This window comes from Helianthus annuus, chromosome 14, assembly GCF_002127325.2.
Source record: "Helianthus annuus cultivar XRQ/B chromosome 14, HanXRQr2.0-SUNRISE, whole genome shotgun sequence".
NCBI lineage: Eukaryota > Viridiplantae > Streptophyta > Magnoliopsida > Asterales > Asteraceae > Helianthus > Helianthus annuus.
In genome coordinates, this window is record NC_035446.2 from 165,698,338 (window position 1) to 165,713,130 (window position 14,793).

A 14,793-nucleotide genomic window follows, 5' to 3' on the forward strand; every position below is an offset into this window, starting at 1 on the left:
CAAATGTCTGTGTTTTCTTTCTACCACACCATTTTGTTGTGGTGTGTAGGCACATGATGTTTGGTGTAGAATTCCTTTAGATATACAAAAATTATGCATTTGATTATTCACAAATTCTGTACCATTATCACTTCGGAAAACTTTTATTTTTTTCTTAAATTGAGTCAACACAAGTTCATAAAACAGTTTTACATTTTCAAACACTTCAGCTTTACTGAACATAAAATAACACCATACAACTCTTGAATAATCATCAACTACTGTCAAAAAATATTTATATCCATCATAACTTGTTACTTTATATGGACCCCACACATCTAAGTGTATAAGATCACCAACAGACTTAGACTTGTGTTCACTCAAAGGGAATGGTACTCTAACTTGTTTAGCCCTGTGACATATGTCACAGGGTCCATGTTCACTTGTTTGAATATTAAGAGTTTGTTTTAATACTGCTAATACTTGATCTGAGGGATGACCTAACCTACTATGCCATGTAGCAGATTTTACAACACTATTAAAACAATTATGACTCAAATTACCAGAATTGCCTACAAAGTACAGACCACTATCCTGATTACCACTCATCAGGATTCTCTTTGAACTGGAATCCTGTAAGAAACAACTAGTATCATTAAACAGAACATTCACACTATTATCTTTTGACAGTCTATATACTGAAAGTAAATTGACACTATAACCAGGAACATAGAAAACATCTTTTAACACTATTTCATTAGTCAATTTCAAATCTCCAATTTTTAAAACCTTAACACTTGTTCCATTAGGATGACCAACAGTAATGTTGAACTCAGACACATCAATGACATTTATTAACTCTCTATCAGTTTTGACCATATGTTGACTGGCACCAGAGTCAACAATCCACCCATTTATATTATAACTAACAGTACTTGAACAACTAGCAAAACAAGACACATTAAAAAACTCACCTCCTACATTCTGATTCTGAGGCTCAGATCCATTTTTCTCTCCAACTAGACTCAACAACTTAGCAATCTGTTCAGTTGTAAAAGGCAAACCAGAACTTCCACCAGATGAAGTTCCAACAGATGATGATATACCATTTCCAGAATTGGTTTTATTACTATTAGCCATATTTACTCTATTAGATTGATTATTATTATTAGTTCTCTTTCTAAAACCAGGTGGATAGCCAATGATCTCAAAGCATCTATCCACAGTATGACCTAACATGTTGCAGTGAGTACACTTAAAACCAGTATTAGAACCTCTATTATTTTTCTTTCTTGGATCAAAAGATTGACTAGGTTTAGACACAAAAGACACACTTTGAACTTTTGATCCAGTACTAGACATTCTATGTGACTCTTCTCTAGAAATTATAGAGAAGGCCACCTTCACTGAGGGTAATGGTTCTCTTGTCAAAAGATTTGTTCTTACAGACTGATATACATCATCAAGTCCCATAAGAAACTGCATTAACTTTATTAATGTTGAAAAATCATTAAACTCTTTTGCAGCTTGACAAGAACATGTAGGTAAATGCAACATGGCATCAAACTGTTTCCACATTGTAGTAAGTTTGTTATAATATTCTGCAACAGTTGTGCCATTTTGAGAAACACTGTTAATTTTCTTATACAAATCATAGACAATTGAACCATCAACCCTATAAAAGGACTCTTTGAGGTCATTCCATACCTCTGAAGCTAACTTAGAAAACACTTGCCCTAAGAACAGTTCCTCAGATATTGAGTTTAATAGCCAAGTAAGAACCACAGAATTGCACCTATCCCACTGACTAGCTAAAACAGAATCATTCTCAGATTTGACACATTTTCCATCAATAAAACCATATTTATTCTTTGCTTCTAAAGCTAACTTCATAGCACTAGACCATACTGAGTAATTTTCTGTACCTTTTAGTTTTATATTTACTATAGTCAAAGCACTAGAATCACTTGGGTGCAGATATAGAGGATCCCCTATATCCAATTTACCAATTAAGGTAGGTGTAGAACTACTAGTATCACCCATTTAAGCAACAGACAAACAAAACCACACAACAGCCAATCCACAAGATAACACAAATATCAATTACAAATAACAAGACCTAATAAGCGAAACTGAGTCAGTGTCAAGACTCCAGGTTCATCACTCACAGGTGCCTGGACATGTCTTAACTCAGGAGCTTTTTTCTAAAATACAATCAAATTGACCAAAGAAAATCACTTAACTACACACCAACAATAACAGATATAACACACAACAATAACAAGATATAATACACAACAATAACAAGAAATGGTGCCGGTCCTCACTACCCCGACTTCAACTAGCCAACAACAACAAAAAAAAACAAGAAACAAAGTGAACGATCTTACAGTGGGTGCGTTTTCTTTTAATAGGATCAGAACTACAGCCTTCACTTAGGGCTATAGTTACAGATCAGAAGACAATACAACCGGTCAGTTTGCTCTGTATCCTTCTAGGGTTACAGAGACCAACACGGGTCTTCAACTGCACCAGATAACAATGATTTCTCACCAAACCCTAGACTAGGGTTTTAACCTTTACCAAGATCCTTTGATCCACACCAACAGTTCCTGAGAATAGAACCTTCAAAAAATCCCAGAATCAACAACAATCAGTAAAATAACCAACAAGAAACAGCGGAAGACTCAATCAAGAAAAAAAACCAGATCAACAACTAGAAAACAAGAGCCAAGAAAGCTCTGATACCATGTAAAATGGTATGCAAATCAACGATCAATATGAACAACAAAACATAAGCGACAAAACGGTGATAAAACTTTATTATTTAGTCAACCCAAAAAACCCCTTTGAAACCCTAGATCTCATAAACCAGAGATCAATACAGTACAAAGAAAAGAAATACAGAGATTAACTGATACAATCAGTTAATCTATACCAACTGATACAACCAGATCTCACACGAGATCAGATCTCACAAGAGATCAAACAAAATACAAGATCAAAACCCTAATACTTTGATGAGAGAGAACAGAGACTTCGAGAAGATGAAGAATGATTGAATCTACAGTTGAACTCCTCTTTTATGATGTAAAATATCTCAAGTTTCTGAAAAGCCCCTGCACTTTAATTCTTGACAATACAGCATCTAAAATTTTATACTTTAAACCCTGAACAATACAACTTGACAATATCTACCATAAAAGTTGTTATAACAAAATAACAAAATATCAACTGATAGAAACAACATGTTGCAACATGAATTATACATATTGCATTCATTTTAACATTAATTCAAGTAGCAAACATGTTATAAAGACCCAAATCTTCACAAAGAGACTGATGTTGAACAGCATTCAATCCCTTTGTAAAGACATCTGCTACCTGCTTATCTGTACTAATTTTAACAGGTTCTACTATACCTGCTGCTATTTTTTCCCTTAAAAAATGTAAATCCAGTTCGAAATGTTTTGTTCTTTCATGAAATACAGGATTTTGAGAAATTGAAATAGCAGATTTACTGTCACAGTACAATTTTACAGGTAGACTATAGGTCACTTTTAACTCAGACAAAATATTCAACATCCACATAACCTCGCAGGTAGCTGAGCACATTGCTCTGTACTCAGCTTCTGCAGTTGATCTAGCAACAACATTTTGCTTTTTACTCTTCCAAGAAACAAGAGTTTCTCCTAAGAAAATCCCATACCCAGTGACAGACCTTCTGGTCTTTAGACATTTAGCCCAGTCACTATCAACAAACCCAGTTAAGTCCATACTACTAGATCTCTTAAAACTAATTCCTTTTCCAGGAGATAGTTTTAAGTATCTCAATAATCTAAGTGCAATATCAAGATGAGATTGACAAGGACTGTGCATGAACTGACTCAGAAATTGAACAGCATAACTAATATCAGGCCTTGTCAATGACAAGTATATTAGTTTTCCTATCAACCTCTGATATCCATTAACATTTTCTAAAACTTTTTGATCACTTTTACACTTGTTGGTAACTAAAAAACTTTGCTCAATTGGTGTTGTAACAGGTTTACAACCCAAATATCCAAACTCATTCAGTAACTCAAGACAGTATTTTCTCTGAGACAAGCAAATACAACCTTCAGAATATAAGACCTCAATGCCTAAAAAATATTTAAGCAATCCAAGATCTTTAATATGAAAGTTTTCTCTTAAACTATCTTTAACTTTCTCAATAGCAGACTTATTATTTCCTGTTATGACTATATCATCAACATATACAAGCAAAACAACAAACACATCTTGTTTAGACAACACAAACAAAGAATAGTCACAAATACTTTGAACAAAGCCCATAGCAGTTAACACAGAAGTTAACTTTTCATTCCATTGTCTTGGAGCTTGCTTAAGACCATACAAAGACTTAACCAATTTACACACTTTATTATTATCTTGTGAACTATAACCCTGAGGTTGTGTCATATAGACATCCTCAGATAACATACCATATAAGAAAGCATTATTAACATCCATTTGATAAAGTGGCCAATTGTTATTAACAGCAAGTTTCAAGACAATTCTGACAGTAGTCATTTTAACTACTGGTGAAAAAGTTTCACCAAAGTCCAACCCTTCCCTTTGGTTAAAACCTTTGGCTACTAACCTAGCCTTATACCTTTCTACTTCCCCATTTGCCTTGTATTTTACCCTATAAACCCATTTACAACCTATTGGCTTTCTTCCTTTAGGAAGATCTACCAATATCCATGTATTATTTCTATACAAAGCCTCCATCTCACTATTCATAGCATCAACCCATTTAGAATCTTTAGCAGCCTCATTATAACAAGCAGGTTCACAAACTTTATTTAATGCAGCAACAAAACACTTATTATCATAAGACAAATGTGCATAACTAACAACTTTTTCTATGCCATATTTAACTTTGCCTTCAACAACAAAATCACCAAACTTTTTTGGCATAGATGTACTTCTAGAAGATTTTCTAATACTTGGATTACCCTCAGACTGATCTGTTTCAACATTTTAACCTATAATGATATCTGCCATCTCATTTGCTTCCTGTCCACTACTGCTCACCTGTTCAGTGTGTTGAAACACTTCAACACCTGAAACAGGGGCTGATGTAGAGGGAGACAAAGGTTGCTGATCAACACTACTAGGATCAGTTGAACCACTTGTACCCTCTTCATCATTGGGTATATTAGAAACTTCAGACACAATGCTATCAAAAAAGTTTACATGATTCAGCTGATTATCAAAAACTAGTTCTTGATTATCAAAATTTTTAACTTTGAAAGGATATACATCTTCATAAAATTTAACATCTCTTGAAAAAAACATTTTTTTATTATCTAAACTCCACAATTTATATCCTTTTTTAAAACTGGAATAACCAAGTAACACACATTTTTCAGCATTATAAGAAAACTTATCTGAATCATGCAACACAGTACTAAAACATAGACATCCAAAGTTTCTTAAATGGGACAATGAGGGTTTAAATTCAAACATCATTTCATAAGGACTCCTACCATTTAGCACATAAGAAGGCAACCTGTTAATAAGATAAACTGCAGTTAAAACACAATCTGACCAAAACCTAAGAGGTAGACCACCCTGAAACATCAAAGCTCTAGCAGTATTTAACAAATGTCTGTGTTTTCTTTCTACCACACCATTTTGTTGTGGTGTGTAGGCACATGATGTTTGGTGTAGAATTCCTTTAGATATACAAAAATTATGCATTTGATTATTCACAAATTCTGTACCATTATCACTTCGGAAAACTTTTATTTTTTTCTTAAATTGAGTCAACACAAGTTCATAAAACAGTTTTACATTTTCAAACACTTCAGCTTTACTGAACATAAAATAACACCATACAGCTCTTGAATAATCATCAACTACTGTCAAAAAATATTTATATCCATCATAACTTGTTACTTTATATGGACCCCACACATCTAAGTGTATAAGATCACCAACAGACTTAGACTTGTGTTCACTCAAAGGGAATGGTACTCTAACTTGTTTAGCCCTGTGACATATGTCACAGGGTCCATGTTCACTTGTTTGAATATTAAGAGTTTGTTTTAATACTGCTAATACTTGATCTGAGGGATGACCTAACCTACTATGCCATGTAGCAGATTTTACAACACTATTAAAACAATTATGACTCAAATTACCAGAATTGCCTACAAAGTACAGACCACTATCCTGATTACCACTCATCAGGATTCTCTTTGAACTGGAATCCTGTAAGAAACAACTAGTATCATTAAACAGAACATTCACACTATTATCTTTTGACAGTCTATATACTGAAAGTAAATTGACACTATAACCAGGAACATAGAAAACATCTTTTAACACTATTTCATTAGTCAATTTCAAATCTCCAATTTTTAAAACCTTAACACTTGTTCCATTAGGATGACCAACAGTAATGTTGAACTCAGACACATCAATGACATTTATTAACTCTCTATCAGTTTTGACCATATGTTGACTGGCACCAGAGTCAACAATCCACCCATTTATATTATAACTAACAGTACTTGAACAACTAGCAAAACAAGACACATTAAAAAACTCACCTCCTACATTCTGATTCTGAGGCTCAGATCCATTTTTCTCTCCAACTAGACTCAACAACTTAGCAATCTGTTCAGTTGTAAAAGGCAAACCAGAACTTCCACCAGATGAAGTTCCAACAGATGATGATATACCATTTCCAGAATTGGTTTTATTACTATTAGCCATATTTACTCTATTAGATTGATTATTATTATTAGTTCTCTTTCTAAAACCAGGTGGATAGCCAATGATCTCAAAGCATCTATCCACAGTATGACCTAACATGTTGCAGTGAGTACACTTAAAACCAGTATTAGAACCTCTATTATTTTTCTTTCTTGGATCAAAAGATTGACTAGGTTTAGACACAAAAGACACACTTTGAACTTTTGATCCAGTACTAGACATTCTATGTGACTCTTCTCTAGAAATTATAGAGAAGGCCACCTTCACTGAGGGTAATGGTTCTCTTGTCAAAAGATTTGTTCTTACAGACTGATATACATCATCAAGTCCCATAAGAAACTGCATTAACTTTATTAATGTTGAAAAATCATTAAACTCTTTTGCAGCTTGACAAGAACATGTAGGTAAATGCAACATGGCATCAAACTGTTTCCACATTGTAGTAAGTTTGTTATAATATTCTGCAACAGTTGTGCCATTTTGAGAAACACTGTTAATTTTCTTATACAAATCATAGACAATTGAACCATCAACCCTATAAAAGGACTCTTTGAGGTCATTCCATACCTCTGAAGCTAACTTAGAAAACACTTGCCCTAAGAACAGTTCCTCAGATATTGAGTTTAATAGCCAAGTAAGAACCACAGAATTGCACCTATCCCACTGACTAGCTAAAACAGAATCATTCTCAGATTTGACACATTTTCCATCAATAAAACCATATTTATTCTTTGCTTCTAAAGCTAACTTCATAGCACTAGACCATACTGAGTAATTTTCTGTACCTTTTAGTTTTATATTTACTATAGTCAAAGCACTAGAATCACTTGGGTGCAGATATAGAGGATCCCCTATATCCAATTTACCAATTAAGGTAGGTGTAGAACTACTAGTATCACCCATTTAAGCAACAGACAAACAAAACCACACAACAGCCAATCCACAAGATAACACAAATATCAATTACAAATAACAAGACCTAATAAGCGAAACTGAGTCAGTGTCAAGACTCCAGGTTCATCACTCACAGGTGCCTGGACATGTCTTAACTCAGGAGCTTTTTTCTAAAATACAATCAAATTGACCAAAGAAAATCACTTAACTACACACCAACAATAACAGATATAACACACAACAATAACAAGATATAATACACAACAATAACAAGAAATGGTGCCGGTCCTCACTACCCCGACTTCAACTAGCCAACAACAACAAAAAAAAACAAGAAACAAAGTGAACGATCTTACAGTGGGTGCGTTTTCTTTTAATAGGATCAGAACTACAGCCTTCACTTAGGGCTATAGTTACAGATCAGAAGACAATACAACCGGTCAGTTTGCTCTGTATCCTTCTAGGGTTACAGAGACCAACACGGGTCTTCAACTGCACCAGATAACAATGATTTCTCACCAAACCCTAGACTAGGGTTTTAACCTTTACCAAGATCCTTTGATCCACACCAACAGTTCCTGAGAATAGAACCTTCAAAAAATCCCAGAATCAACAACAATCAGTAAAATAACCAACAAGAAACAGCGGAAGACTCAATCAAGAAAAAAAACCAGATCAACAACTAGAAAACAAGAGCCAAGAAAGCTCTGATACCATGTAAAATGGTATGCAAATCAACGATCAATATGAACAACAAAACATAAGCGACAAAACGGTGATAAAACTTTATTATTTAGTCAACCCAAAAAACCCCTTTGAAACCCTAGATCTCATAAACCAGAGATCAATACAGTACAAAGAAAAGAAATACAGAGATTAACTGATACAATCAGTTAATCTATACCAACTGATACAACCAGATCTCACACGAGATCAGATCTCACAAGAGATCAAACAAAATACAAGATCAAAACCCTAATACTTTGATGAGAGAGAACAGAGACTTCGAGAAGATGAAGAATGATTGAATCTACAGTTGAACTCCTCTTTTATGATGTAAAATATCTCAAGTTTCTGAAAAGCCCCTGCACTTTAATTCTTGACAATACAGCATCTAAAATTTTATACTTTAAACCCTGAACAATACAACTTGACAATATCTACCATAAAAGTTGTTATAACAAAATAACAAAATATCAACTGATAGAAACAACATGTTGCAACATGAATTATACATATTGCATTCATTTTAACATTAATTCAAGTAGCAAACATGTTATAAAGACCCAAATCTTCACAAAGAGACTGATGTTGAACAACATTCAATCCCTTTGTAAAGACATCTGCTACCTGCTTATCTGTACTAATTTTAACAGGTTCTACTATACCTGCTGCTATTTTTTCCCTTAAAAAATGTAAATCCAGTTCAACAATCAAAGTCAAGTACAGTACAGCTCGACACGTCAAGCTTCTCTAAAATCAGTGTAGAAGTGGCTAAGGAACACATGGAGCTGCTTAACACTGTAGTGAGCGCGTACTGTGGGTTGATAGAAGGTCAGATTGGCAACATTAATCTGACACAAGAAGATTACAGGCAGATTGATAAAGAGGAGATGGACTTGATGGACATCAAGTGGGCCTTTGCGAGTGCTGTGAGAAGAGCAAAGGATTGGATGGAGAGTACTGGAAGAACCAGCTTGGAAAGTAAGCGAGACACCAAGTATGGGTTCGATAAGCAAGCTGTAAAGTGCTTCAACTGTGGTGAACGGGGTCACTTTAAACGGGAATGCACCAAGCCAGCCCAGCACGGAAATCAAAACCCCTTCAGAAACCAAGGCAACCGGCAGAACAGAAACAATGATCGTACCATGGTACCCGTCAACAACCAAACCAACCGGGCACTTGCAGTTCAGGTAGATGAAGGTTGTGCCTGGTCAATTCAGTTGGGTGGTGATGCTCCCGATGGAACAGCATGTTTTGCTCAGATTGTGAAGGAGCTAGTTCACACCAGTGGTGGAGAATCTTCTGCCAGTGGTGGTGAATCGTCTGAAGATGAAGACTCTTCTGGGTACAGCAGAAGTGTTGATGAAGAATCATCCAATTCTGGTGATGATCATGTGGATGAGACATCGAATGCAGCAATCGATGCAGATATTGATGAACTCTTGGAGGAAGCTGCAGCAGAAACTCAAAGAAGATCTATTCTGGTGGATCAAGCTGCTTATACTTCGTCTTCTCTCCATTCAGCCTTTATGGCTAATGTCGACGGTTCATCAAGTCAGGTATGTGTCGATGAACCCACTGCTGTTAATTGTGATGAATGTGCTAGGATGCATGCTAGATGTGCAGAAATGGAGAAAAGTATGTCTGAGTTGCAAGGCAAACATGATGCTTTACAAGCTAGTTTGTTTGACTTGCAAGACAAACATACTACTGTGAATGAGAATCTGAGTGACTTGCAAAGTAAGCATGACGCTTTGCAAGAAAAATATGATGTGACCTTTCTCCACAATCAGAAATTGACTGTGGACCTCTCTAAATGCACAGAAGCCAACATGTTTTATGAAAACCATGAAAAAGAATTTAAGTCAGTAATTGAAACGTTAAAGAAGGATAAAACTGAACTGACTAAAATGGTTTCAAGAAAACAAACTGATATTAATTTGTATATATCTCGCCTTGAGAGTATGCAAAAAGAGATGGCTTGTGTGAAAACCGAAAGTGATGTGATCCAACTCAAGCTAGACAGTTATTTGAGTTCTAGCTATGTGTTAGATCACATCATTGACGTTCAGAAGGAAAAGAGAGATGTCACATGCATAGGCTACAAGAAATGTCCACCACCAGTGAGACATAATTATGACGCCATGCCTGATGAAGAGGACAGAGTTTTCTTTGAACCGTCTGTGCCTCTAGATGTTAAGGAGTTTGCTGCAGGACTCGGATACCAAAAGGAAGTATCCTCAGATTCAGATGTGTCAGCAGATACATTTGTGAGTGCTGAACAGAATCAAGATCCTCCAGTTGTGATCGAGGATGCTGATTCGTCTGATGATGAATCTGACGATACTGTCCCAGCAAAGTCTGATGCGGTAGTCAAAAATGAGGACATACCTCTTGAGAATCACATTTTATGTGATCCCCCTGGGCAACCCGCTAAGACTGTTGCAACTGAGTCCTCATCTGCAGAAGAGCCGGAGAGTGTGAATTTGCTGTACACTCTAGTTGGTGATGATAAAATTTACTCAGACAAAGATTTTCCCATTAAGAATGTTAATCAATCTTTAATCTGTAAAGTCTTTGAGAATTCGACGAGTAAGTTCTTGGGAAAGGCAGGACCTAAAGTTACAGTTACACAGTGTCCTCCTATTCCAAAGGCTGAAATTCGAAAACAATTTGGTAACAAGAAATTACCAACAGTGCCAACACAGCAAAATCACACCAAACCCAAAGGTAAAACACCGGCTCAAGCTAACAAGAAGCCGAACCAAAAGAAGAAGAAAAAGGTTAACTTTGTGAAATCGACGGGAACGGACAAAATTGAAAAGTTTGAAAATCAATCTAACTTAGATTTTGTCAAGAAAGCTATTGTCGAGAAAAGAAATGAACCAAGTAGTTCAAAACCTAGTACCTCGGGTTCACAAAGTTCAACATCATTGGCTAAGCGATCACATGATACTTCGGGGTTTGTAGAACGAAGATCATGTTTTGAGTGTGGAACCATTGGACATATTATTCGTAATTGTCCATATCTTCATAAACAAAAAGGAAAGGTTGATGATCCCCGTGGCAAAGCTGACCGTAAGCCAACTGTTTCCACAAAACAAGATCCCCGCCTTGTAAAAGAAAGGGAAAAGAAACAGAAACGCCAACAGGTCAAAAAGATAGAAAAAGCGATTAAAACCGATGCGGTTCAAAAACAATCTGTTGTTGTAAAACCAGACAATTCTAAAACTTCAAATCATCAAGAAGTTAAACTTTTAAAGAAAAACACTGGTGAAACCAAACAGACTTGGAAACCAAAAACGGTTACTGAATCAGGGGGACCATCACAATTCACCAACCATCAAAGACAAGAAGTTATTGTCATTGATGAAAATGGAAGACCCAAGACCACAATGGCTTGGGTCCCCATCTCCAACTAATTCATTTGAGTTCATGTGCAGGGTGCTTCAGGAGGAACTATCAGTAGTCATTGGATTGTTGATAGTGGGGCATCCAGGCACATGACGGGCGACATGAAGCTTCTCTACGACGTTAAATCTATTAGAGGAGGTTATGTTGCTTTTGCTGGAGATAAAGGTGGATACATTACGGGTGAAGGAATGATATCTAACGGGATTGTCAGCTTTGACAAGATCAATTTTGTGCAACAACTTGATCACAATCTTCTCAGTGTTTCTCAAATTTGTGACAAGAAATTTTCAGTACACTTTGATGCTAATGGATGTTATGTGCTGAAACCCGGCTTCAAAATTCCAAAAGAATGGATTCTCTTGTCGGCTCCAAGGATAAATGATTTGTACGTCCTTGACATGAGCCAGGCTATTACTACGTCTGCACAAGCAACTTGTTTCGTTTCCAAAGCCACAGAAAAAGACACTATCTCTTGGCACAGACGAATGGGTCACATTCACTTACGCAAAATGAATCATTTGGTTTCAAATGAATTAGTGAATGGTGTTCCCCTCAAAAATTTCCATCTTCAAGACATCTGTGTTTCGTGCCAGAAAGGAAAGCAAACAAAGAAGAAGCACCCTACAAAGAAGATCAACACGGTGGCAGTTCCTCTTGAACGCTTGCACATGGATTTGTTCGGTCCTGTTAAGCACAAGAGTATTCGAGGTGATCAATACTGCCTCGTGGTTACTGATGATTATTCAAGATTTTCTTGGGTTGCGTTCATGGCACACAAGAGTGAAACCTTTGGCATTATCAAAAACTTGATCATTCAGATTGAGAATTTGTATAAGTTGAAGGTTAGGCGGATACGTAGCGACAATGGTACTGAATTTAAGAATCATTCCATGGCGGAGTTCTGCACTTCAAAGGGTATTCTTCATGAGTTTAGTGCAGCTTATATTCCTCAACAGAATGGTGTCGCTGAACGTAAGAACCGCACATTGATCGAGACTGCTAGGACAATGTTGGTAGAGTCGCAGCTACCCATTCCATTCTGGACTGAAGCTGTGGCCTCTGCATGTTACACATTGAACAGAGTCCTTACAGTCAAAAGACACAACAAGACCTGCTTTGAGCTTCTTCAAAAACGGAAACCAGATTTGTCTTATCTAGAACCGTTTGGAGCTCCTTGCACAATCATCGATCCAAATGGAAAGTTTGGGGCAAGAGCAATTGATGGATACTTTCTAGGGTATGCCACCCCTAACTTACGAGTCTGGAATCTAGAGACTAAAAGGGTCGAGGAATGGTCTGAGGTCAGAGTACAAAGGCACACCTTGCCAGTCAAAAATCCGGGTCAACCTTGGATGTTTGAGTACGATGACTTCTTCAATTCGATCAATGTTGAAGCCGCTGAAGAAAATGCTGCGGCTAGGGTGTTTTTCGAGAGTGACAATGCAACAGTTTCACCGGTGGTTCGTCCAATTCTTGTTAATCAAGAACCATCTTCTTCGGTGAACAATAATACTCTCAACAATGAGGATTTTCATGATGCCAACGAATTGAACGAATCTTCAGAGGATGATGAATTTCTAGATGCAGATCAGGAAGCTCCTACAACAGCAGTTCATGGTACTTCAGAGGGTACTCCTCCAGTAGATGCCCATAGAACAGCTGAGGCTACTGCATCATCCTCTTCGTCAATTCCGGGTCTTGAATTGGTTGTTGATCTTAATCTCAACAATCTGGGTATAAATGTTCCAGTTCCAGATAATCCAGAAACAAGGATTCATAATACCCATCCTCAACAAAACATCATTGGAAATGTGCAAAGTGGCGTTCAAACAAGAAACATGTTGCGAAACAACAACAATGCAGGCTTGTATGCAGCTATTCGAGAATCCGGGCAACAAAACGATTGGTCCTTCGCGTGTTATGTCTCACAAGAAGAACCAAGAACGTGGAAAGAAGCCTTGAAAGATAACGCTTGGGTTGAGGCAATGCAGGAAGAACTGCAACAATTCCAGAAGCTGGGTGTCTGGAAACTCGTAGAGAAACCTGCTGGATACAAGAAGATTGGTACCCGTTGGGTTTTCAAATGCAAAAAGGATGACCGCGGAGTTGTTATCCGAAACAAAGCTCGTTTAGTCGTTCAAGGTTTTCGTCAGATTGAAGGGATCGACTACAACGAAGTCTATGCACCAGTGGCACGTCTCGAAGCAATTCGAATCTTTCTAGCCTATGCATCCTTCAAAGGATTCAAGGTTTATCAGATGGACGTGAAAAGTGCATTTTTACACGGTGTGGTTGAAGAAGAGGTGTACGTCGAACAGCCTCCAGGTTTTGAAGATCCTATCCATCCCGATCGGGTTTGGTTGCTCAACAAAGCTCTTTATGGTCTTCATCAAGCACCACGAGCTTGGTATGCAACCTTATCTCACTATCTGCTGGAGAACGGTTTTCGTAGAGGTCTTATCGACTGTACTCTTTTCATCAAAGAACAAGATGGAGATCTTCTTCTGGTACAGGTATACGTTGATGACATTATTTTTGGTTCTACTAATGATGTCTTGTGTAGGGAATTCGAGCGCATCATGCAGGATAAATTCGAGATGAGTGCTATGGGGGAAATGACTTTCTTCTTGGGCCTACAAGTACAACAAACGGAGTCTGGGATATTCATCCATCAGACTAAATATGTTGGTGACATCTTGAGCCGGTTCCAGATGTCTGATGCAACGCCCATTGGTACCCCATTGCCAACTAATCACGGAATTACTCCAGACTTGAAGGGAGAAGCTGTTAGCCCTTCAATCTATCGCGCTATGATCGGTTCTCTTATGTACCTCACAGCATCAAGGCCAGACATAATGTACCCAACATGCCTGCTTGCCAGATATCAAGTTAACCCGAAGGCCTCACATCTTGCTGCTGTTAAAAGGATTTTTCGTTATTTGAAGGCGTACCCTGACACCGGTCTGTGGTACCCTAGGGATAATAACTTTGAATTGGTAGCTTTCAGTGATTCTG